At 42.5% G+C, this 27,002-nt stretch overlaps 1 protein-coding gene across 1 annotated transcript in view; it reads right to left on the bottom strand.

The window, feature by feature from the left end:
- Positions 1-26,439, bottom strand: part of TNRC6C (trinucleotide repeat containing adaptor 6C) — a 117,886-nt gene extending 91,447 nt beyond the window's left edge. The window contains exon 1 of the mRNA XM_081029937.1: positions 26,302-26,439. The gene's annotated coding sequence lies outside the window, so the exon portion shown is untranslated. The remainder of the gene's footprint in view (positions 1-26,301) is intronic.
- Positions 26,440-27,002: the final 563 nt, after the last annotated feature.

Raw genomic sequence — 27,002 nt, 5'->3', positions numbered from 1 at the left:
CTCTGAAACCGCGCTGGAACCTGGAAACATGTTTCCTTTGCCTGCTGGCACGACGCTACGCGTTTTCAGTAGAGGGCGCTGCAGAGACACCGTGGGCGCAGAGCGCTTCGCACCCCGCAGCCCTCACCCCGCAACCCCGCAGCCCGCAGCCCCGCAGCCCTCACCCCGCAGCCCTCACCCCGCACCCCGCAGCCCTCACCCCGCACCCCGCAGCCCTCACCCCGCAGCCCGCAGCCCTCACCCCGCAGCCCGCAGCCCTCACCCCGCAGCCCGCAGCCCTCACCCCGCACCCCGCAGCCCTCACCCCGCAACCCCGCAGCCCGCAGCCCCGCAGCCCTCACCCCGCAGCCCTCACCCCGCACCCCGCAGCCCTCACCCCGCACCCCGCAGCCCTCACCCCGCAGCCCGCAGCCCTCACCCCGCAGCCCTCACCCCGCACCCCGCAGCCCTCACCCCGCACCCCGCAGCCCTCACCCCGCACCCCGCAGCCCTCACCCCGCAGCCCGCAGCCCTCACCCCGCACCCCGCAGCCCTCACCCCGCACCCCGCAGCCCTCACCCCGCAACCCAGCAGCCCTCACCCCGCAGCCCCGCAGCTTCCCGCGACCCGCTGCTCAGCGCTCCTCTGCCATCTTGCGAGTCACAGCTGTGCCCTCTCCAATGAGGTCTGGACCTCAGCATGGAGGGCCGTGCTGACTCCTTCTACCTGCTATTCTCACATTCTTTCAAGCTTTCTTTACTTTTGACTGGCCAATCCCTCATCACTCGTTACAGTTAGCAATTCTTTGTATTAAAACCGTCCCTGTTCACATGACTGCATGGTTTCTCCCCCGACAGACACAAGAATCCTTAAATTAGAGCCTATTTCAACCCTGTCAACAAACTGGAGACTTTTTAATACTGTCGTATCACTAAATAAATAAAATTCACAGATGTACCTAAATAACATCAAAATATAAAACTACAGATTAAATTTAATTAATACATAGATCTGAAACATCAAAACTGACAGGTGGAGAAAAGGACTCTATTTGGCTAATTATCACTTGCCCAGTATTTTTTTTTTTATTCTATAATATTTCTATACTCTAAAACTTGGGGTACATTTGGGGAAATTTAGAAAAGGCTGTCCTTTGTGATTATGAAAAAGAAAGGACAAAGTCTCAGCACCATGTAACCGCAGGCCAGTCTCTGAAGTGATGAAACAAACGCCTGGGGCAGTTAGCAGTGAGTGATCTGGCCTGCAGATCATCTCCACGGTAGCTTCCTATTAAAAAATTCTGCAGTTCTGTGAACCGAAAGGACTGTTAACTGTACATTCAGCTTCAGGAGCCATTAAACTACCTTGTGCTCAAAGCTGGATTCTAATTTGGGAGCGCAGGCAAGTGCACACGACCTGGGCAGAAATAGCTTTGTGAACATCTGCACAAAGGAAGAGTCAAATACAAAGAGAGATGACACCGCCATTCACCAAGTCCCCAGCTCGAAACATCTGTCACGTCCAGGGTTTGTATGTGAGGATGGCAGGAAAGAAGGTCTCAAGGGTATGTGCTGGGGTCAGAAGCTGATAAAAGTCTCAAATGCCTGCCTAAACAGTTTCCATAATGAAACCTAAGGTAGAAAAAATTTACCAGACAGCTTCTCTCATGCCTAGAGAATGTACAAAGGTAAGCTTTATTAAACCATCTCTTGTAATCTCCTCGTAGCCAAAAGCATGATGGGAAAACAGGGGGACTCTCAAAAACTCAGCAATTCTGCGGAACCAAGGCAACAAATGTCCAAGTATTAAAGTTTCTGATGGTTTTGCTTAATCCAAAGATAAAACCTAGAAAATCAATCTTCCACAGATACCCAGTCAAACTGAAAAAATACCAGGGCAGGAGACAGGTTGAGGCTGTGGCCTTAGGAAAAACTAACAGCAGTAGCTGTCATTTACTGAGCACTGGACTAGAGAGGCCTTTCATACAGATGACGTCACTCCCTCCTGCACACAATCTTGGTGCAATGGCTATCACCTGCAGTGCAAAGGAGCAGAAGCTGCAGCTCAGAGGGCCCAGTGAGTAGCCCAATGTGACCCAGTAAGTGGCAGAGCTGTCAGGGAAGCTGAGGTCTGACTGCCTCTCCAGCACACGCTGCATTCATCACGTTACACTGTGTCCCTACAGAGCACGTGTTTTTCACTGTAGCCAAAGAGTGAGTGCCACCTGCTCCAGACTGAAGACGGTACGGCTAACCTTCCTGTGGTTTGGGGAAGTGAAGAGCCCAGTCAAGACGGGCTCTTAGATGCTACATTAGTTACAGTATAGGTGAAGCTGCTATAACAAGGAGACCCCAAAATACAATGTTCTCCAGATGTTTCTCCCCCACAGTTCAGAGGCTGGCCAGGTATCTTGGTTCCACGAGGTCATCTAAGGACCCACGCTCTCTTCATTCACTAGAAGAGGGAAAAGAGGAACCGCAGAGCCAATCATTTCCTTTTTGGCTCGTGCCCTAGAAGCTCACATAGTATTTCTGCTCACATCCATTCACCAGAACGTATTCACATGCCCAGAACTAGATACAAGGAAGGCTGGGAGAAACGTCTCTAGATGTGTCCATCTAAAACCTGTTCCCAAAGGAAGAAGGGCAGAATGCATTCAGGGACAATTATCAGTCTGCGTAAGGTCTGCCCACCTTACATGGAGATAAAAGTCTCAGTAATGCTTCCACAGAATCACCAGGTTCCCAGCAAATCTTCCGGAACGAATCTGGTACAAAATACCACATTTTATGTAATGTAAGACATCTTCAAATGTATACACCATCATTCTATGCACCGTTAAGAAAGAAAAAGGCCCCCAATTAACACCAGACACGCCACTGTCTATGATACATACCAACTTCAGAGATGTTACAAGTGGGAACAAAGTAGATCCAGAAGATTAGAACAAATGAGATACAGTCTGCCCCTGAAATAACAAATCAAGTCGATCTACCCTATGGAATTACTGGATACAAATCAATTAAATTTTAGAAGACAAATTATTATAGTTGATAATATAAATGATATACTGAGGCCATACCTACCCTTCATGACTTAAGAAAAGCCAATTCAATTCTATGGGAAAGAGACAGCTACTTTCCTACATGAGGGGGTGGGTTCTGGCCCAGTCAAGAGAGCATGAAGGTTCCCTGGGCATGAGCTAAGTTCTGAAGGGTAAAGAGCTGTAGTGGCAGGGGCACAATATGGATAAAAGGTCTACGCTGGGAAGGAAAGTGGCACGTTTGAGAAACAGCAGGGGGCCTAAAGCATGGGAAGGAAGACAGAATGGCAGAGCAAGTCTGGAGGGCGGACTACGGTTAAACCTTTGGTCTTTACCCTCAGAACAATGAAAAGCCACTGGAGAATTTAAGTGAGAGAACAACAATCATATTTATGTTTTTCCGAGATCATTCTGGCTGCAATGTGAAGCATGAACTTTAAGGAGAAAAGAGGGGACATGTGGAAAGCAGGTGTAGGCTCCTGCTGTCGGTCTAAGAGGGTTCAGACTTGGCAGTGTACACCTGGGGAACAGTGGCGGATTTGGGCATGGAAAGCAAGGTTTAACAAATATTTTGGAGATAAAAAGGACAGAACTTGGGGAGATGAGCACAAGTGAGAAGGAGGCCTCAAAGACAGCCCCGAGGTCTCTCCCCAGTGTGACTAAGTGCATGACGGCGTCATTCACCAACATAAATGTCCCTGGGAAGGATGTGCTGAGTGTGAGACACTTGAGCAACTGGGAAGGGGACTGGCAGCTAGATTATCACTCTGGAGTCAGAGGAAACATGCATGCTGGAGAAAATCTTACGAGACGTCAATATAGAGCTATAAATCACAGCCAAGTCATAGGGGAGATCAAGGAGGAAAGGGGTTAGAGTAAATAGAGAAGAGGGCCTGGGCCAGGGGCTTAAGGAACACCGACATTTCAAGGTCAGGCTCAGAGGGATGACACGGGCGTTCCAACATCCATTCGTTACTTGTGCCTCCATTATTTATTAATACCCGGCCACAATACGCCAGGCTGTTGGAGGTGTAAGGATATCCAGGGAACGAATCCTAGTTGCAGACACTTCCAGTTAGTGGCCGTTCCCTCTTTCGTGTGCTACATGCTTCCACACGCTGAGACTGTACCGCGTGGCAGACAATGGCCTTGTCCCGCCTACAGGAGCTTACACTTTAGAAAACCGTAGTAAACACACAGCTACTTGATGATCTGGAAGGTGGCTCCTTACATTTTAAATCTACACACCTGTGCATCTCTCCAGCCAAAGTCCCAGAAGTTTCCTTGAAAACGAATGTTATTTCCCCCAATTACTGTTCTTCCTTTGTAGGCACATGTACACAGAAGAGATTTAAACATTCGACACCCAATGAATGACATCCAACACTGAAAAGCAATTGTGTAGTTTCCAATCCCACCGAAGATGTCTTTAGAGTCTGAAACACAGACAGGAGCACCGAAAGGTGCTGATTATAACTGAACCCTTATGGAGTCTAAAGATGCTCAGATAAAAGAGAAAAGCAAAGGGGGAGCTGTGAGTTTTCCACCAGAAATCATTACAGTACGGGAGCAACCTCCTGTGAGAACAGATTAACAGATGGCCAGATGCAGAGAAGAAACTCTGATGGTGGGGAGAAGACGCGGGAAGAAGGAAGAGCGGTGAACACTGCTATTAGCACGAGGTGGCTCGTGTGCAGTTGACCACCATCTTAATTCACACTCTCAATAATGTTTAGTGCAGCTTAAAAAATATGTATGGTTGAAATAATTCTTTATATAAAATTGTATAGTTTTTTAATTTCTAACAAGGCATTCTCACACTAAACAAGCTTCACAAATATAATTTTTAATGACAGCACAATATTTTCATTGTGCAGATAGATCACAATTTTCTTAACAATTCCCGTTTATTTAGGTTTTTCCATTTTATACTATATTCATCACTAATCCCCTTTTATGCAGTTTGCTCTATATTTGTGATTATTGTCTAGAGAGATTTCCAGAAGCAGATTTTCTAAAACAAAAGGGTATAATTGTTTCAATACATGTAACGAAACTGTTATCCAAAAGCATTTGAATAATCTGTATTTTTATTAGCTGAGTACAAGAGTGCTTTTATTTCAAAACACACTCATAAGCTGAGTATTGCAATTTTTAATCTTGGTTAATCAGATTGAAAAAGCATCTCATTGGCCTTAATTTATAACTCTTTGATTATTAATGAACATATTCCTTCCCCCTATTTGCTAAGCCACAAGAATTTTGTTTTCTGTGAATTGATTGTTTATATCTTCTGGCTTGTCTGTTGGGTTCTTTATCAATTTATAAGAGTTTATATATGTTAAATGCATTAACCTTTTATCATGTTGCTGTAAACATTTTTCCCATTTTTAATTTGCCCATTAATTACTTTTGGCATTCAGAAGTTTTAAATTCCCATAAAATCTCACAAAAAACTTTCATGAGATTTTACTTTTAGTGTAAAAACATTTCCCAAATTTCCTATTTCTATTTCCTAGATTTCTTAATTTTTTTATACAGATGATGCTTTATTTAAAATTTATTTAGGTGTGTAGTAGACACTAGGATTTAACTTGCTTTCTTTTTAAATCAAGTAGTTAAATGAGTGCTTGTGTGTCATTTAGCATCCCAGGACTAAATGGCCCTTCCTTTCTCTGCTCATTTGTGACACTGACTCTTCATACATCAAAGTCACATATAACAGATGGGCCTGAAGACCATTCTACTCCATTAATAATTGTGTGCTTCTGCCAGGACCACATTATTCTAACTATTTCAGTTTTATAAAATTTTGGTTATCTGTTACTACAAATTTCCCTCATTACTTTTTAAAAAAATTTATTTAACTATGCTATTATCCTTCCAGATGAAATTTACAACCATTTTGTCATGTTCCAAAAAAAAGCATATATTTTTTAAAAATTAGAATTGCTTTAAGTCTACAAATTAATTGAACTGAAAGCTCTGTAGGATTTCGTTTTCCTATTCGAGAAAAACCTCTCCACTTCTCTCCTCTTTCAGTGAAATTGGCGTTTTCTTCATATTTATTTCCTACATATGTTAAGCTTATTTCTAGGCTCATTTCATATTTTATTGTTATTATGTATAGGATCAGGATCAAATAGTCTATGCATTGCCCAAATGGTCACTGATTTATCTATATTGCATCAAATAACTTTTTAGCTGATTATCTTGGGTTTTCTGGGTATGTAATTTATTAGCAAAAACCACCTTTTCACCTTTTGATATCTTATTTCTATTTCACGTTGTGGGAGGCAGAATTCTGAGGTTCCCTCTCCACCCAAGATTCCTGGCCCCTGGTGTCCACACACCTCCCAGTTCCAGTATCACAAGGTGGGGCACAGATGGATTGGAATTTACATAGACTTCGAGAGGAGAGAGTAAATGGCACAGGCCACCCCTTTGGCTACTCAGCTTCCACACACAACCCTCTATACACATTTGAACTAAACTACAGAAAGCATCACGACTGTTTCCACCTGACTGCATGCAGCTATCCTATAAATGAAGACGCTCTCACCTCCTCCCCAAACACAGTCCTAACACCCACTGTATCCATCACTGGCTATATTAATTAATGACTCCTTCAATTCAGTCCAGTCCCACTAAATATTTTGTTCTCTAAGGACTAAACTGTCAAGCTAACTCCTAACAACTTGTACATAAAATAAGGGAAAGAGGAAAAAGTTGAACATACAGATGTAACAAGCAAAGCAAAAAACTATGCTAAATGGCTGCCATTCTCATTTCTGTACCTGGTCATGAGGTCATGAATGGGTCCATGGCTTTCTTTTCCCACTATCCATCCCGTATTTCTGTTGTCCTCAATCAGAACCTCAGCTGGTCATGGTTCTTAACATGACAGGACTCAAATCTTCATTCCCGAAGGATCTGACTCCTCAGTAGCTCAGCCTTTGGGGGGTAGGGGTATGGCAGACTGTCATTCCTCTTTAATATTGAGCATAGGAAGTACTTACTAAGAGACACTTCAGAAAATCTCCATTAGAGACATAATCTTCCTTGCCCCATTGTGTAGCCTCACCCTCATTCCTCCTTAGTAATCAGGATTAAGCACTCCAGTCAGTAAAGTGACCCCTTTGGCTCAGTGACATAAAGGGCCCCATATGGGTGGCACCTCGTGTTCCAATTCAATGGAACGACTCTGTGCCCCTGCTAGAAGCATTTCCCAATTGGAACGTAAGAACACCTCCCCCAGCAGAGCTCAAAGTTGCTGGATGGGAAGCAGAAATTCTGAGAGTAAGTTATTAGGTGAAATAATAGTGAGAGACTGCGTTTAGGGTTTTACCATGAAGTGTGCTATGGAAAGTTGGTCTGAGAATTTATACCACATTAAACAAATATCCTGCTCTTCCTAATTTGTGTCTAACAGAAGAAACAGTGATAAGGAATTTATCTTTCAGTTCTTTTGATTCTGTTAATTTTTGCTTTCCGTAGTTTGAAGCTATGTTATTTTGTGCATACCAATTTCCTGGTGGATTGACTCATTGTTCATTATGAAATTTCCTTCATTTCTACGGATGTGTCTTGCTTTGAAGTCTATTTAGTCTGATTATCACTTAAATTGTCCCACCTATTCTATGTTCCCTTTTTCTCCTTTTGGACCAGAATTTTTGATTATTTCATTTCATATTCGTCTTAGCTTAGTAGCTATAAATTCTCCCATGCTTTTAGTGGTTAGCAGCTTTTCGCAACTCAAGTTCCAAGAGAGAACGGTCTTCCAAAAAATAATCTATTTTTGAACTTTTCCAAGACGATACACACCTAATGCCATTCTAGGTGCAAAGAATTCATTATATACAGAGGATGTTTTAGCACAGGAGTTGGCCGACTTTTTCTATCAAGGGCCAGATAGTAAATATTTTCAGCTCTGTGGGCCATAGGTCTCCATTGCAACTACTCGACTCCAACACTGCACCATGAAAGCACCACAGACAACAGGTACACCACAGGGCACGGCTGTGTTCCAGTAAAACACGACTTCCTATAAAGCAGGCAGCAGACGGCACGTGGCTGTGGGCTGAAGTGTGCTGATCCCTGCCTTTGGGCACTAGGATGAGATCTCTCACTACACATGGCTGGAAAGGCTGCCTGGGATATTACATCATATAGCCCAGACTCATTAGTCTTTTTAAATATAAATGACAAGGAACTTAGGATATTAGCTGTATTTACCCTGCGCTTGTATTGCTATCATTTATTATTTTTACTGTTTTATACAGTTAATATTACTTTAGATTTAGTCACCATTTACCCTTCCCACTGATCTTCATTCCTTTTGCATCTCCATGCTTCCATCTGGAATAATTTTCCATCTACCTGAAAAACACTCTTTATAGTGCCTTCAACGTGGATCTGCTGGTGATGAATTCTCAAGTTTTTGTCTGTCTGAAAATGTCTATATTCTAACTCCATTTGTGCTTTGTATAACTTTCTAGGTTGGCAGTTATTTTCTCGCAACACTTGGAAGATACCCTTCCATTGTCCTCTGATTTCCATTCTGTCTTTTTCCTCCTTTGGCTAATTTTAAGACTTTCTTTGGCTTTTAGCAATTTGTCCCTTTTTTATTTTTTTATTTTTATTCTGCTTAGATCCACAGTGATTCTTAAATCTGTGACTTGACAGCTTTCATCAGTTTTGGAAGATTCTCAGCCATTTTTTAAATATTGCTTCTGATCTGTTCTTTCTCCTCTCCTGAGACTCCAACTATAAAGTATTTTAGACTTTTAATAGTGTCTCATTTGTCTCTTCTGTTTTTCTTCATCCTTTTGTCTCTGTGCTTCAGTGTGGATATTTTCTTCTGTTCTACCTTCCAGTTCACTAATGCTCTTTTCACCTATGATTAACCTGCTATGAAACCATCTGTTACTGTAATTTTCAATTGCAGAATTTCCATTTAATATTTCTCCACAGTTCCCAGTTTTCTGCCAAAATTCTCTATTTGTCATCTAATTTTTTTGAGCATATTAATCAATGTAATCTTAAAGCCTAAGTTTGATAACCCTAATATCTGGATCTTCTGCAGATGTCTTTTTATAGTTTTAAAGATTTTTTTCTTTCTTTAAAAGATTTTATTGGGGAAGGGGAACAGGCCTTTATTGGGGGAACAGTGTGTACTTCTAGGACTTTTTCCAAGTCAAGTTGCTGTCGTTTCAATCTTAGTTGTGGAGGGCTCGCGCTCTAACCAACTGAGCCACCCATCACCCAGTTTTAAAGATTTTTATTAATATGTGAAAATGATATAAAAAGTTTACTTCTTGAAGCATACATTAATTATCAGCAAGTAGAATACCCATTTGCTTCTTTGGTAGTGCAAAAACGGGAAAGAAATTAAATTCTTAGCACGGAAAGGGTAGTGTTGCTGGTTTTGGTCTACAGATAATTTCTTCTGAGTATCATTCAGGTTCTAGTCTAAATGTGTTGTTCAGCAGTGAGCTAACAATTTCAATTCCAAATATGACTAATCAAATAGGTACGGTCTGTTTCCAATACATACATAGAAACTAAAAGATGAAAATATTTTCACTCACTAAACAGTACTGTAAACCTTTATCATTTGAGAAATGTACTTTTTCTAAGCACTGTGAAAACCTACCCAAGAACTTAAAATCACTAGAAATATGGTATCTTGAAAGTTACCTTTTTCTAATCTGTCTTTGGAATGTAAATCTTTTTCCCTCCCAATATTGTATTAATTTTGGGTAAACAGCATAGTGGATATTTGTATAACTTATGAAGTGACCTCCCTCCTGATAAGTCTAGTACCCATGTGACACCATACATCGTTATTACAACATTACTGACGATATTCCCCATGCTGCACTGTACAGCCCCATGACTGCTCTGGAACCACCACTCTGTACTTCTTAATCCCTTCCCTGTCCCCCAGCCCCCCAAGCCCCTCCCATTTGGCAAGCATCCGTTTGTTCTCTGCAACTATGCGTCAGTTTGTTTTGTTTGTTCGTTTATTCTGTTCTTTAGTTTCCAGATATAAGTGAGATTATATGTTGTCTTTCTTTCTGACTTATTTCACTTAGCATGATGCCCTCTAGGCCCATCCATGTCGCCGCAGCCTGGCTTTTCTCTTGCCTTTCAGTCATATATGCCTAGTGTTTGAGCGCATGTTAGTCACCGCGTGTGAAAAATGCTGGGGCTAATCCGAGGCTCTGGAGGGAGGTTGGCTCCCTCTAGAGCTTCTGATGGGCACTTAGGAGTAGAGGTGAACCACTTCAATCGATTTCAGCCAATTCAAGACTTTCAGTTTTTGTGAGGGCTGGCCCTCAGGATCACTCTGACATTCACCACTACTCCTAGGGGAAACTTTTTGGGGGGTGAGGGGAGAAGGGGATCCAACCAAAAGCCTGGGGTGTTTACCAGGACCCTACTCCTCTGCTCCCAGCCCGTGAGTCTGCTGAACTCTGCTTAGCTTCTCAAGCTGTTTTCTCTTCCACTGTCCAGTCATAGCATTTGAGTTGGCAAATGCCTCTGAAGGGTCATGTTTATTCTGCCTCTTCAGACCACCCCTCAAACTCCCCAATGTCCTGGTGGCTCCCAACACCTTCAAACAGTTGCTTCTGATGTTCTACCAAGCTTTTCTAGTTTTTGGTAGCACGGCTGGTCTGCTACAGGTAGACTGCTTCAGCCAGAAGCTGAAGTCTCAAAGAACATCGAATTATTCAATGACTTTCCAGGTAGCAATTAAGAGAATCTTATGAATTTTCTTTCTGGACCTACTACTGTAGTGGGATTTTAGGATTCTTTGTATCCCCTAAATAGACATTACTTGGTCTTACTCTCCTACTGATTCAATATGCTGCTGCATATGTCTCACATTCTTTTTAGAAAGAGGCTTTTAAAGAAATAATATGAATACTGTGAATTATACTTTCTGGTGAATTACTTAAGATTCTCAGATTGTATTTATGTGACAGAAATGCGAAGTTAGCTTTGTTGCTCTCCTTTTGATGTTTTTAGCATCATAATTATGCTAGCTTCATAAAAGTAAGCTGAACAGCTTTCCCTCTTTTTAAAGTTCTGAGACAACTTACACAGTATTCAAAAGTATGAAAGAATTCTTATTAACATTATCTAAAAAGGAAAAACTTTGGAGATAAATTCTCTCATGCATAAAATTCCTCCCATTCTACTTCAGTTTTCTGGATTCACAAAGGACTCTGTGGCTACTTAAAAAGACCCCGTCCTAGCACAAATCTCAGGCTCAATAAATGTTGTTTCCTTTTGACCTAAAAGTTGTCTTTTTGATTCGTACCAGGTCATAAATATCTACTATTTTTGAGTCAGAGATTTGCTTTTCATTATGAGCTTTAAAATTGCTGCAGACTGTGGATGTGAGGAGGGTGTCAGCGGGACTGAAAGGGGCCGCTTTCCTGTCACCAGGCACGCCAATGCCGTCCGACTTTGCAGGGAGAGCTGCTGTCAGCGAAGCCAGTCATCTACACCACGTGAAGATTTAGTTACTCTATCAGTCACACAACGCCTACTGAGCCGGCTATGTCTACGCCAATAAGCGAAGTTTCATAAAAGATGAAGAGAATTAAACATGACTCCTGCCGTCGAGGAGTTTATAATCTAATAGAAGAAACAATGTATACATACATAATCATTATAAAAGAAGTGCCGTAAGACAGATACAACTGGACACACTTGTAATAACTCATACAATTTGTGTGCAAGCAGCAACATGTTAAGTATTCTGTTTTTTTCTCTCTTTAACATTCCTCTAAAATGAAGGGGAAAACCGAGCTTTACATATAAAGTGACTACGTGACTGTGTATTTGTTAGGTATCTGATCTTACTGAATAAAGCTTTACCACATTATGATAATTAAATGCCACAGGAGACAGATTTCTAAGCATTTCTGGAACCCTGGCTGGGACTTCACTGTGTGAAATACAGTAAATTAAACTGAGAATATGATCATCACAAGAACAAATCCTAATAGTCTACAAAGAATACACATTCCATCTCTACCCCACGTATTTGGGGATAACTGTATATGCCAGCACTTGCAGATATTTCCAGGGTAAAACAAACTCCTCCTCCCACCCTTACAAATCCTACCAACATGATCACCATGGTCATGTCTATGATAGGGTTAAAATAATGCCACTCTCTAGACTTGAATCACAGCTCTGAAATTACAGTAACATACACACAAACAGATAACAGCAGCACAAATGTGTGCCAGTGAGGAATAGACTTTGTAGGGCTGAATATAGGGAAGATAATGTATACCTACATTGTGCCAAATTTATGCACTATCTCATTTAATCTCTACAATAACCTTGTAGGAGGCATTGTTATCCACTTCTTCCAAGAGAGCAAATAAATAAAGTCATTCAGCTAATAAACGGCATTCCTAAAAATCTAGTCGAGAATTGACAACTTCTTCCAAGACCACTTATACCAGCGGTTCTCAAATACTGGTTATCAGTTATGAGAGTTTCCTAACACTACATTTACTCAATTTATAGGACTCTCCTTTAAGACCTTTCTTCTTCTTTGCATGGGAACGTCTTTTATAAAGTACTGGTAAGAGTGGATGGTGGTAGTTTGCATTCCAACATCTTATGTGGCAAGACAAAGGTGGCAATGATACGTAGGCTTCCATTTTTGTTGATGAAACTTTGCTTGTGTATTTAGTCCAAACGGCTCTTAATCACAATATTTTCAAAAGAACAGATTTCACTGCCAAAAGAAGGATTTGATTAAATAACATTTAAAAGATACTTACCTTACTACAAGAATGACAAATATTTTTAAAACTGTTTTGTGTAGCTACCCTTACAGGCAAAATTATACGGATGGCACCCCCATTTCACCATCTTTCCAGTGGTTACTTAGGTTTGGGTTTGCTGTTTGCTTCTCTTCCAGTGCACTGTCCGACTACTCCCACCAACATACTTTAAAACTTAACCTATTGATATGCTCATTTCTTGATTGTGGCAATGATTTCATAGATATATACATATTTCAAAATTAACAGTATATTTTAAATATGTGCAGTTCATTACATGTAAAAGAAAAGCAAACCTTAATAAAGATGATAAAAAAAATAACCTCACCAGGATAATAAGGTATTTGAGCCTTTTGATACATATTACCACTTTCACTAGCAACATGAGTGGAAAAATTTCTTTTCTCATTCTCCTCAGGATTATAGTTAAAACTGTGCCAACTATGTTTCCAAAAGTTTCTGGTGTTTTTAATTTGCCTTTCTTTGATTACTGCAAGATAAATTTTTTAAATGTTTGCTTACTAATCTGTTTGATACAATGTTTTTTCCTTTGCTGATTTACCTATGCCCAAAGGCATAAAACCAGCTTTCTGCAAGATCTGGGTTCGAGCCCAGAGCTGTCGGATCTGAGGCAGTCACCACCTCTCTAGATCTCAGTGTTCACCTCTATGACGCCCACAGACCTGCGAATTCTTAACACTTCAAATTACTTAAGACTTATTCTTGGAAACGCAGCAGATGCACAAGCTATAATTCTAGTTAATAATACTGTTGTCACTAATCCATTATCACCTTGACTATAAAGAGTATTAAATAGTAATGGTAATAAAAACCCCAGATAAAACCAAGCATCCTATGACCTTGTTTACTAGTTCTAGTAGCTTTATTCTTTTTCCTTTTTGTATGTGTGTGTGGATTCCTTAGGGTTTTCAACAGAATCATGCCACCTGTGAGTAAGCACAGTTTACTTCTTCCTTTGCAATCTAGTTGTCTTTATTTCTTTTTTTTTTTTTACCTGATTGCATAGGCTAGCATCTCCAGCAAAATGCTGACTGAAGAAAAGCACACAGATATTCCTGTCTTGTTTCCAATTTTAAGAAGAAAGCATTTCGTAACTCATCCTTAATAAGTATGATGTTAAATTCTTGTGTATGTTTTTCGTATATATTCTTTATAAAGTTGAAGTTCCTTTCTACACCTAATTTTCTGAATTTGTATAACAATTGGGTGTTGGATTTTGTCAAACTCTTTTTCTGCATCTATTGGATCATGTGATTTTTGTGCTTTATTCTATCAATATATTACATTAAGTGATTTTAGGATGTTAATCCAAATTTGTAGTCCTGGGAATAAATCCCACTTGTCATAATCCTTTTCATATGGTGCTGGACTTGGCTTCCTACTATTTGAAGATTTTTGTGTTATATTCATGAGAGATATTGGGCTGTAGTTTTATTTTCTTGTGATGTCTTTGGCTTTGGTATCATGACAATACTAGCTTCATAGAATCAGCTGCGAAATGTTTCCTCTTCCTTCATTTTCTGGAAATGCTTATGAAGGCTTGACAGTAGTTCTTTATATGTGTGACAGAATATACCAGTGAAGCCAACATGAGCAGGGCTCTTCTTGTGGCAAGATTTATTCATTTAATTTCTTTACCTGTTATGCGACCATTCAGATTTTTCATTCTTCTTTAGTCAGTTTCGGTGGTTTGTCTATTTCTAAGATTTCATCCATTTCATCTAAGCTGCCTAGTTTGTTGGTATAAAGTTATTCATAGTATCTACTTAATTTCTGTAAGGTCAATACTCATGTCCCCTCTTTCATTCTTGATTTTGGTATTTTCTGTCTTCTGTTTTTCTCCTGGTCAACCTACAGGTTTGTCCATTTTGTTGCTCTTTTTAATCAGCCAGCTTTTGGTTTTATTGATCTTCTCTACTAGTTTTCTGTTTCTATTTCATTGATTCCACTCAAATCTTTGATTCCTTTTTGCTTACTATGAGTTTAGTTTGTTCTTTACTTTCTGGACTCATATGGTGGAAGCTTAGGTTACTGATTTGAGGTCTTTCTCCTTTTCAAATATAGACATTTAAAGCTATAAATTTTCCTCTTAGTACAGTTTAGCTGCATCACATAAATTTTGGTATGTGTGTTTTCTTCTCTTTTTATTCAGTTCAAAGTATTTTCTAACTTTCCCTGGTGATCTCCTTCTTTGTCCATGGGTTATTTAGAAATCTCTTATTTAATTTCTTATGGATTACAAATGGAGAGAAAGAAAGGAGTCAAGGGGACTCCAAAGTTCTTGACTGCAGCAGCTAGAAGGATGGAAGTGCTGTCCAGTATGATGGGCAGGCATGCAAGCAGAGCAGATGTGGGGAAGAGAAGGAGTACAGTTCTGGGTCTGGGAGGTAGAAACGCTCTTTAAACTGTCATGTGAAGAAGGCAAGTGGATATGCAAATACTGAGTCTGGGGAGCAGTCCAGGCTGGTGATAGAAAACTTACGAGTCTTCAGGGTATGTGAGGCATTTAAAGTCATGAGATTGAATGAGGTCACCAATGGCGTGAGTATAGACAGAGAACAGAAAATTTACACAAGTTAGAGAAGGTTTCATGAAGGAGAGTGGTGTTATGTTAGGTATGTGAGGACATTTAGAATTTGATCTGGCAAGGACAGCAGCCAATTCAAGCAATCATTAAGCCATGAATGTGTACTAAATGTTATCACATGACAGCGTGTCATACCTGTGACTAATGGAGGTACCAATGATAAACAGATAACGGTATCAAGAGACCTAAGTGTCCAGAGAAAGAGACATTTAAAAATATGGAAATATCGTTAGGCTTATTGCATATGTTTATTAAAATGATAACAGCCTTAAATTGTCCATGTTCCTAAACAAGGCCCTTACCCACACACCTTTTTTATTTCCTATACCCATGTGGCTCTCTACCAATCTCAGTCATTTAAGATTTGTATCTTCTGGAAACTGATATCTAAGTAAAGAAGCAAAACTGTTATCCCTCCAATCAGAGAGCCAAATAATGAAACAAAAGACAGCATGCTTATTCTAAAGGAATCTCCTTACCTCCTCTGTCTGTAAGGGTTTACAACACTCCATTCCTTCAAGGAATGTGTTGAAAGAGCCAGAAGAAAGATACAATACAGAATTAAAATGGGTCAAGTCAGGGAAATTGCTTTCCAATAGAGATTTGAGATTGAATAGGAAGTAGTTGAATTAGGTAGAGGACAGTTATCACCCATTCATATGCTGCTCTTATACATCAAAGGCAGCTTACTTCTGGCTTACCCCATTAACTAAAGGATTCTAGTTTCAAGGTGACATCTATTTTTACAGAAACATCTTCTTACTTTTTATAATTTGGATCAAAACTAGAATCCCTTTAAATAGGCTTAAAATTTTCAGTAACATTACTTTTCAAATAATGCTTCAAGAAAGATCTGCTGCTGTGGAAGAAAAACAACCAATCTTGTGAGATCTATGTTTGTCTCAGACACGCTCCTGCCTAAGCTTCATTCTAGATGTCACAGTTAGAAATCAGGGAGAATAGAGAATTTACCACCAGGTTTTTCTAATATAATGTTTCTTATAAACACATCAAAGTTTGTTTTCTCTTAATACATTTTTAGAGTCCCAAATTATACTATTTGGGGCTGCAAATCCATTAGACACAGGTTATTTATGTAACATTTGATAATATTTTAAAATTAAAATAGGTCATATGCCACAGATCAAATTTGGGGCCCCCAAGATCTCAGTTCTTTGAAGATACTGAAAATCACTCCATCCATCGGAATGAGGTCCACAGCAGGACTGCAAGCTGCCTCACTTTTCTCACCTACTGAGGAGAATAAAGGAGAGAATACCTGAGTATTAAGCGCTATGTACTGGGCACATGATAAGAACTCAAAAACAATAGCTACTACGAAGTTCAGAATCCTTTCTCCAGCTGTGAATGTATAACATTAGAGCAAATGGGCTTTGGAACATAATATATCAAAATGAAAGAAAAGCACACTTTTCAGTCTGTTGCTTCAAACTGAGCTTTTACTCCTGTCTCTGAAGTTCAAAGTTTCAGGAGAGAAAATGTAAAAAAACAAACAAAAAACTGAGAACATGAAAAAAGCAAATTACAAAGGGTGGGGGAGGGGATGTTATGGGAAATACAAATAAAAGGCTAGAAAACCTTCTGAGTGATCTTAAAGGCTGAATTCTGAAATCGATGTCCACTAATTTGAGATTTAGATGAAAAATCACAAATTAAAGAGAAATAGCCATATTCTTAAAATGTGCCAAATCCTGCCACCGAAGGTAAAATAGGCATGTGCATAGTTAATTAAGTAACCACATCCAATAATTTTGCTAAAGGAGTACTTACATTATGAGTCAACATAAACTGATTTCAAGAAAAAGAATTCTGACAATATCCTTTAAAAATTTCATCTGATTTCCATAGAGCTCCCTTAGAGAATAGAATAGTTAAGTTTAATATACGCTAAGCAGACATTTTGGATAGGCCAGAATGATCTCCTTAGTTATAACTCATTTTTCCAATGGTCTAATATCTGAAGGGAGTTACCAGATCTGTAAAAGGCAAACCAGGAATTATTTTGTACAATTTTATCTATCATGCCTAAAGTTCAAATGTCCATAAGAAATGTCACACCGTATTTCTTCACAGTTTGGTTGGTGGCACTTAGGCAGGGGCCTCATGGAAAGGGAGCCGCCCATTCCTATGGGTCCCCACAGGAAACACAGAGCAAGGCAGCCCTCTGAGGACTCAGCCACACAACGCTGCTCACAACTGCAGCTAAACCCCCCGAGTCTGGGCAGACTAGTTGAAGTCATGGTCAGTTACTATCCTAAAAAGACGAAGAAAGGAGGAAAAGTATTCATTTATCAATCTCTCCGCTTCCTCCACTATCATTTGTGGAAGCAACACCTCTTTAGAATCAGATGACTCAAAATAATACTGAAAAACGTTATCTTAGTAGCCACAAAACACTGTACAAATGCAAAGACAAACTTGTTACTATCCCTGCTGTGAAGTAACTCCAAATCTAATAGAGAAATGATCCCGACAGTGAAGGGTTTTTGCAAATCACTAATTTGTAAGGGGTTTAGAGTCTAAAATGAACAGGGAGAATAAATAACGCTCATCAATGAAATACACAGCAATAATATACACAAAGTACGATGGTGACCAAGGTTCCTATTCATCACTGGAGTGTGGTAAATAATATTTTTGTCTGTTTTAAAGTTTTCCCATCCCTCGACAAGAGTGTTAAAAAAAAACCTTGTTGTTTTTAATTTCTTTGTTAAAAAAGAATCTATTATAGCTTAAGTTTAAGGAATAATCTATTAAATTTATTTAACCTTTAAAAAGTTCTGGTAACTTCAACATAGCCACTACTCACACTGGTATACATTTATGTTATGATCTGATCTTATGTTTCCTGGAAATACTGATGATTTGTTTTCTCTCTTTCCGTCAATATCCCGCAAGTTTACAATATATCTGGGACTGTTATATAAAGTCTGAGTTAAGATTTCTTCTAATGGGTCCACTACTAAGAAACTTTGATTTCGCTGAGAGTATTCACCATAATTAACAGCAGAACCCTATTATTACACGGCTCATTACATACTTAAGATTTATGCTGAGAGTCAAATCTCTACCCTAGAACCTCACACAATAAACTTCCCAAACTGCTATCTTATGTGTCATCTTTCACCATCAGCATTTTAAAAGGACCCTCTTCTCCATGAGATACTGGAAGTAGCACAAGTGTTTTATTTCTAAACACCAGTACCAGAAGGTGCTGAAAGGATTTGGCGTTGGTACGAGTATATGCTTGTAAAAAAACATTTTAGACAAATGTCTGATGCTCTACATGATCTGAACTTCTATAAAAGTTTGGCTTTATTTTCTTCGGTACTTTCTTGTATGGTAATATGAGAATGTATATCTCATTAAAGAAAAGCATCATATAGTTTAAAATGTAAGCATAAAAATAATACTGGGAGAAGTATTGAGGGGGAGGGGACGAATCTAAAGATCTCCGTGGGTTGACAGTCAAAAATTTACAAAAATAAATAAAAGGACTCTCTGTATGTATATAACCAAATGTTTTCAGCGGAACTTCTTTACTTACTTAGTTTAAAGCCTCTCTGACACATTCCAGAAAGAGCAGAGAGTACTATGCCTGACCTCTTAGAACTCATTCCTTTCAACGGCCCACGCCAATCATTCATATTGTTTTGTCTGCTACTCTTCCTTACACCTTTTTCAGTTCGACCCTACCATTAGGCATCTCCAAGCCTGCATCACTTTACATGGACAACTGCAATCGCCAGGGTTTGCACACTTCCAATTTCATCTCCAACCACCCGCTATATCTTGGCTCCACAGAAGTTTCTAATCTATCGTTGAGCCCATGCCATGCCCATCAACAACCATCAATAGTTCCTACCAGCCAAAGAAAGGAGGTTCTACCCATGCATCCCCTCTAAATCTTACTGCCAACACAAAACCTCCACTTACAGCCAGACCGCAAGGTCATTTATTCAATAAAAACAGTGAGTCCGAGCCGCTGTCTTAGGCACTTTCCAAAACATTCCCCCCACGCGGCTTGCCCACCCACTGGTCTCCTTGTGGCCTCTCTCTTCCCGGATCAGTAAGTGAAGTCTTGCCTGACCCCTGTGGCCCTTGGGTGGCCTTCCTCTTCTCGATGACCGGGCACTCTCTTTCCACATTCTCAAAGTCTGTACCACTGAACTAGCAGGCGGTGTGAAGAGAAAACAATGTTTGCTGGTCACAGAAGTTTGGGAAAGACTGGATAACAATGGTAAACATACTCCTTTTGCTGCTGAACTTCTCGAGCATCTAATATGTTAATAGGCATCTTCATGAGGGCAGATGTGGCATATGGCCACCTAATTACACACTACCACAGATGTGTGTTCAGGAAGCCTCACATTTCATTGCTATCTCATTTTTGTTGTTGTCACCGTTGTTTTTACTGGTTCGGTGCCTCTCTCTCCCCAGGAGGACAACTGCAGGAGGGCACGGAGACGGCGTGCTCCTTCACTGTGGTTACTTCCTGCACACACAAGGCACTCCATTTTGGTGGAGTCAAGAAGAAACCATGTGACCGGGCTCGGGCTTTAGAAGGCAGCACAGGGGATAATAAAGGGCTCAGCGTCCAGCATCAGGGACCTGGATTCTTTACTGAGGCTGAGACTTCGGGGTATTCTTCACCCTCCGTCAGCCTCAGCTTCTCCACCTATAAAATGAACACAGTACAGCACCTCCCTTATAAGCTGCCATCGAGAAATAGGTAACACATGTGAAGTGTCCCAAAAGCAACCAGGTAACATTAGCAGATGGATCAGTGGGACACAAATCAGAGAGAGAGGCTAATGTAAAAGCTACTCAAATGATCCAAGCTATTTATCCCTGTGGAGGGCTCTGAAGTGGACTGTCCGAAGTCTGGCTTCACGGCCTACAAATCGTAGGATCTGTGGAAGTTACGGCCTTGTCTGTCCTTCCTTTCCTCATCTGTAAAATGGAATTAATAAAAGCAACCATTTTCCGCGAGTGCTGTGAGGATTAAATAACACGTCCTTGGCACACTAGCACATAGTACATACTCCAAAACTAGTTGTACCTGTTTGAAGAGTAGTTTTAAGTGGAGATCTGGTTACCAGAGAGGATGCTTTCTAACTATTCCCACCCCACCTCATTTCAGTTGTCCTCAGTGACTGAAATGTACTTGCTGCCAAACAGCCATCACCTTCTTCCCTCCCCTCATCTCTTTACCCAGGAAAACCTGGTTTATAACGCTGGCCTATTCCGGAAGAACAAAGCCTATTAAATTCCCTGCCCAGGACTCTTTTCCCTCCTGCTCAGCACTTCATATTTCATCTATAGTGTAAGAAAACATAACACAATCAAAGCAGCAATTCTTCACCCCCCACCCCAGCTTAATTTCTGAACAACTCTGCTGTTAACATCTTTTCAAAGCCCAAATGCTTGGAAAGATGATAAGTTGTATCTATGTGCCACTGCCCAATTTCAGATCTTACTTTAATTCCCGGTTGCTATTTTAACTTACATTTCCCTGCTTATTAAAAGAGTAATTAAAAGGAAATTATCTTCGGGGATAAAAAGTAAACAATACCTTCGCCAGGCTCAACCCAAGCAATTGATTTCAGTTGTGAGAGAGCTTATTCTTAATAAGCCAGACTGCGCACACTAAATGAATCCAACCAAGCGCACACCCCAACACCACCGTGGCCCTCCGCGGGGGGCCCGCCCGTCCCAAAAGGCCCAGCCTTCCACAGGCGCTAGCCCACCGCCGAGAACCATCGGCCTCGACACTGTGGCATGGCAGGTCTGCAGTTCAGGCCTTCAGAGGAGGGTCATTCTGAAGATATAATAGAGTATTAATGTCTAGAAGGTTCTAAAAAAGGAAAACCGAGTCCTTCCAGAGAAAAACATCTGTCCAGGTGATGGCATTCTAGAGGATCACAGGGGATTATCTGGGTTTTGTACAAACAGATGTTGGTCACAGAAAACGCTGTCACCTCATAATGATGATGATGAGCTGACATATTTGGACACTCACGTTCAAATTTTTTTTAAATTTTGGTGTCCAAAAAGGTTTGTAAGAAAGCAAAGTGGGAAGCAGCCACGTTAGACCACTCCATCCCTCCCTCAGGCCCTCCAGATGACCCTTTGGGCCCCGCGTGCTGTGACCCAGTGGCCCCGCGATCCTATGTGTCTTTGGGCATGTCGTTCTCCAAAGGGAAAGAAGTATCTCGACAGAGAGGCAAATAAGGAGAGGGAGACCTTGGGACAGGTAACTTGCCACTCCGTATTTCCTAGAGCAAATATTTAAATCCACTGGCCTAGAAGAGACATGTTTCAGAAGCCATATTCTTGCCCATCCTTAATCATTACTGTATCTTAGAAAACCGAAACCCCAATGCATAGCTGGAACTTTGAGAGCCAACACGGAATATTAAGAGTTCAAAACAGCAGTGAACGCTGCTTTCCCAGGGCCATTCCTTCTGCTGTGGTTTGCAGCCATGGCGCGCTCAGGAGGGTGCGAACAGCTATCTGTGCTACAGCAGTGATGTTTCATGGCTGCATGCCCAGATTGTCTAGCTCTGCACACAGCTCTATAGCCTTCGGAGGGCTACAGAGGGAGAATGCGTTCTTAACAACAGCTCTCCATCCCGCAATAGCTGCTTCATTCTCTGAAAGCATCTGTGGCCAAGAAAAGAATTCATTTTTAGTAAAACTCCAAAAATGGCACAAAGGGCATGAATTTTCACCATATTTTTAACAAGTAAAACCTTGTCACATCCCACTTGGAGAATTAAAATACATGTTTTACTTTTCATTAAATAAGTTACAGTTCACATGCATAATTTTGCACAAAAGAAAACTTACAAGATTATTTGAATCAAGTTATTCAAACAAGTTTACTGGGCAAGGATTACACATTTCTTGGTTTCGACTTCGGACATACAATCGCTACACAAGATTATACAGTTATTTCTGAGAACCAGTAACCTTTATATTTTTAAGTAATTATATTAAAGTTGTGTGTAAGCTCAATGTTTGTAATTGAGAACATCTTTATTGCATTAAAGTCTATTTAAAGAAAGTTTACTGTATGTTATTTTGCAAAGTAAAGAACATTCTTCTCATGACTGAACCATTATTTGATTTGTAAAATTTTAGATAATCACGACTAGACTGGCTTAAAGCAAGAAAATCTGAAAATCTGCCTTAAAAAGGCTAGCTTTCATGATATTCTGTTCTCCCTACTTCAATCTATGACATCGTCATACAAAATTATTCAGATGCTAAGTGTCTTAATTAAGCAACTAAAATCCAGTCACCTTCACTGTGAAATCTGTTTTCACAGAAAATAGGACACAGTACCAATACACTCTCAAAAGATTTCCTTAGAGCTCATCTAAAACATCAGAAGATGCTCTGAAATGAAGCTGCAATGAAAGATAAAAACCCACTAGATTGTCTCCAAATCATGAGTAAGAAGCCAAAACAATTTCAATGAAAGAGAATAAAAACAAAGTTCCGTGGTTCCTCCCCACTTACTTAGAACCTTCTATGCACTGTCTGCTCAGGACTCCACCTCCTACTCCCTCGGCCTGGCCTCTTCCAGGTTCCACGGCCTCTACCGTGTTTCCCTGAAAATAAGACCTAACCGGAAAATAAGTCCGAGCATGATTTTTCAGGATGACGTCCCCTGAACATAAGCCCTAATGCATCTTTCGGAGCAAAAATTAATATAAGACCCAGTCTTGTTTTCGGGGAAACACGGTATTAATGTGCCCCTCTTTCCTCCATTCCTCATGCTTTTCCTACAGGCTTCAGTCGCTCTGGCTAAGTACTCTGCTTTCTCCATCCCCCAATCTTAATTATTTCATATGCTATTCCCATATGTGGAACAGCCTCAACTTCACAGCCAATCTAGCTTTCCCTTATAAAATCCTCTCGGATATCACCTTTGCACAATAAACCCCGACAGAGGGGTAAATAAGTCATCTAAGATGTAAGTATGCAATCTCACGGATATAATGCCTACTGGGGAACGCCCAAAAGGCCCACAAATAGTCTTTAAAGTGGTTCTTAAGCCTTAAAATGCTAAGTTGTTAGGGAAGTTATACAATACCAAAGACATTCTATATACTCAAATCAAATAATAGATAAGTAAACTAATTTCCACTAGTCGTGTTTTTTTTTTTTTCATTGAAAATTAGTATCCCTTTCTTGAGTCCACCAAGGATAAGTTGACATTCAGGACCTCACTGCCCTCACTTGGAGTTTGGGAAGTAATGCAAACACCCCACTCTCAGCCAATACTGTAGAAAGTTCATCTTTCATTTCTTTCCAACTGAAATCGTTCCTCTGTAAGGAAGAGAGCTGCCCCACTCCAGCCCTGACCTACCCCCCTCCAGTTTGGTTTTGAAAGTGAGCCAGATGGCAGCATTTGGAAAAGCACAAATTTATCTCAGTAAAGCTGGCTGCTTAAGAAAAAGGTGGTGGTGGTGAGAAATATTGTAATTTAAAGTTTCCTATAGTTCCTCCCCACTTATTTTTTTAATCACTGAGAGTTGAATGAAACAGTTCACCCCAGTTTCCCTCATAATTAGCACTCTAACGCAACTATTTGTTCCAAAATTTCTGAGGCAACTAAGTATAAATATAAATCTGTTACAAAATAATCTTTGTTAAAGTGTTAAAACATATGCCACTTGAAAAAAAACAACAATAAACATTGAGAGGAGGAAAAAAAAATCAACATTTACATATACCCCAGGTTACTACTAAAATATTTAAATGCCAGAATTCAAAATGAAATAGTTAGGATTAAGCCTTGTGACATTCTCACTGTCAATCTTATTTAATTTCATACTTTAATAATAAAACAGAGGTACTGGTCAATCAGGTCTTTGATTTGGAAAAGCAACATGGAAGACTTAGAATCAGGCTTTTAAGACTAGATCCTCATAATAAAATCAAGTCTAAATATATATACAGAGGTTGCCAAAAAATACATATACACATTTTAAGAAAGGAAAACTGTATTAAAATAGTACTACTCAATGTATACCGATAACAAAAGATTTATACAAGTCACGTTTGACTTCTGCAATGACAAGAGTTGCCTCTGATTGTGGTGAACTACTGCTTGAGCAACGCTGACCAAAGTGTCCACTTGTACACATTCTTTTGGCACCCCCGGTGTGTCTGTGTATGAATGATATCTGGGACACGCAGATCCACTTGGCTGGCTAAGGAAGTGCTAACTGGAAGACATTATTCTGTGTCACCGTAAGTATAATTTAACTTAACCAACAATTTTACTATTACCATTTTCTAGGCTACCAATTTCTCATGACCAAACGTGTGAAAGAAAAACAGAACCTAACAACCCCTATTCTTATGAAAATACAAATATTAAAAACTTTCAGTACAAAAAACTTTCAGTGTAGGTAAACAAAGTATTATTCAGACTATTGTGTTCTGTAAACACCAACGGTGAAATTAATTTCTATACTATAACTGGATTGGTCATTTTGCATCCTTTTCCCCAACAAAGCAGCATCCTAGGGGGGCCACGCTAAAAGGTGTTCAAAGACCCTCACCACGTCTGTGGTTCTAGAACGTCAATTTCTTCAAGGTGCCCTCTGCCAACCAAGTTCATTTGGCCTGGGGCTAAATCTCATCCTTTATCCTTTCACATAGAACTGGTACTGAAGAAGTCTGGGATCTATGCACATAATGGTCAGCACCCCGTACACATTTCAAACGGGCCACCACGGTCCTCTGAGATCACTTAAGCCACATTGCCAGCGTCTCACTCATCTCCATAGTTACTTAATTCTAAGTGTAGGAAACAACGTGCATAAAATGAGGCTCGCGCAGGGTCAGTTACCTGCAGAGACGCAGCAGCCTCTCCCGGTGATCGTTACACACTGAGCCCCCACCCCCGCCCAAGTACAGCGACCCGAACGCCGAACCGGGAGCCAACACAACGGCCTAACCCAGCCAGACGCCCCAACTTGCAAGTCCTGCGAGACGCTCAAGTGGGACACGCACAGAGCACCATTTTGAGTTCGCAAGCTGCAGCTCCTGCCCAGAAATAACTGAGCACACCACTCAAATGGAGGTTCAATCTCACGGAGGCAAAGGTTCGAGACGGTTCACCCCTGTCGCGCCGCACCACGGACGCCGCCGGCGCCCGAAACCGCACCAGGAGCCGCAGGACCCGCGGCGGCTGCCCCCCCGCCCGCGACGCCGCAGCTCCGCTCCCGCGCGCTCGTGGAGATGCCCCCGCTCCGCGTCCCGCCGGGGGCCCCTGCGCTCGCGCCCGCACATTTTACGAGCGACGAATCACCCCGTCAAAGCTCCTCCACGAGGTACAGCTGCACAGGGGGCGCCGGGGCGCTCGGGTTACGCGGCTGCCTCCCGGTGCGTCCCCCGCGGCCCGCGCCCCCTCCCCGCGCTCGCCCCGCGCCCCCTCCCCGCACACAACGGCCCGCAGGCCCACGCCCCGCGCCCCGCGCCCCACGCCGGGCTCCCGCACGCCGGCAGAAACGCGGCCCGGTGCCCCTCGGGAGCGGCCCGCGGCACCACTGCGGCGGTTCGCAGCCACCTCCGCGGACGTGTCCCCGCCCGCCGGGCGGTCCCGCCGGCTCCCCGCGCCCCCGACCAGCACCGCGAACCTCTCCCCGCGCGCGCGCCCGGCCCCGAGCCCCGGCAGCGCCTCCCGCCGCCCCGCGCCGCGCAGCCCTTCCCGCCGGGACCCGCGAGCCCCCGCGCTCCGGGCCCGGCCGAACAAAGGCGGCGCCGCCAGCTCGGCCCGCTCCGCACCTCCGAGCCCGGCCCGCGCTCACCTGGGCTCCGTCCCCGGCGGCGGCGGCTCCTCGGCGGGGCTCCGGCGGCGCGGGCCTGGCGGCGGCCGCGACGACAACTCCAACGGCCGCGCTGGGGCCTGCGGGGAGCTCGGGCGGCGGGGGCCCGCTCAGCGCCGGCGCCGCGGGCTCAGGTCCCCGCGCGGGCGGCGGCGGCGCGGGCGGGTGGGCGGCGGCGCGTCCCGGCAGGTCCAGGTCCGGCCCCGGCGACGCCGCGACGCGCCCTCCTCCTCGCGCCCGCGGGCGGGACGGCGGCTCCGACGCGGCCCGGGATCCCGGGCGGCGGTGGCGCTCGGAGCTCGGCGCTCGGCCGGCAGCGCTCCGTCCGCCTCCGGCTCGGGCGGGCCCGCGGCGGCGGCGGCAGGAGCGCGGCGGGCGCGCGAACGGCCCTGTCAGAGGCGGCGGGGGCGGCCGGGGCGGCGCTCAGGGCTGCGGAGCGGTGGGGCCGGCGGCGGCGGCTGCGGCTCCCGGGGCCGTCGCGCTGAGGTGCGGAGCTGCCACCGCGGCCATCTTGTTGCTCTAACTGACAAGAACCCCCCTCCCCCCGCTCCAGCCAGACGGGGCGCTCGCGCCCCCTTCCCCGCCCCGCGTTGGCCTCCAACAGGAAGTCGTCCGGGCCCTTGGCACGTGACGCCACCGTATCTGCATACCGGAGGACCAACTGGCCAATCGGCGCTCTATGC

Source organism: Rhinolophus hipposideros (assembly GCF_964194185.1).
Source record: "Rhinolophus hipposideros genome assembly, chromosome: 20".
Taxonomy (NCBI): domain Eukaryota; kingdom Metazoa; phylum Chordata; class Mammalia; order Chiroptera; family Rhinolophidae; genus Rhinolophus; species Rhinolophus hipposideros.
The sequence above is the reverse complement of the archived record's forward strand: the minus strand, read 5'-3'. Positions and strand labels throughout refer to the sequence as shown.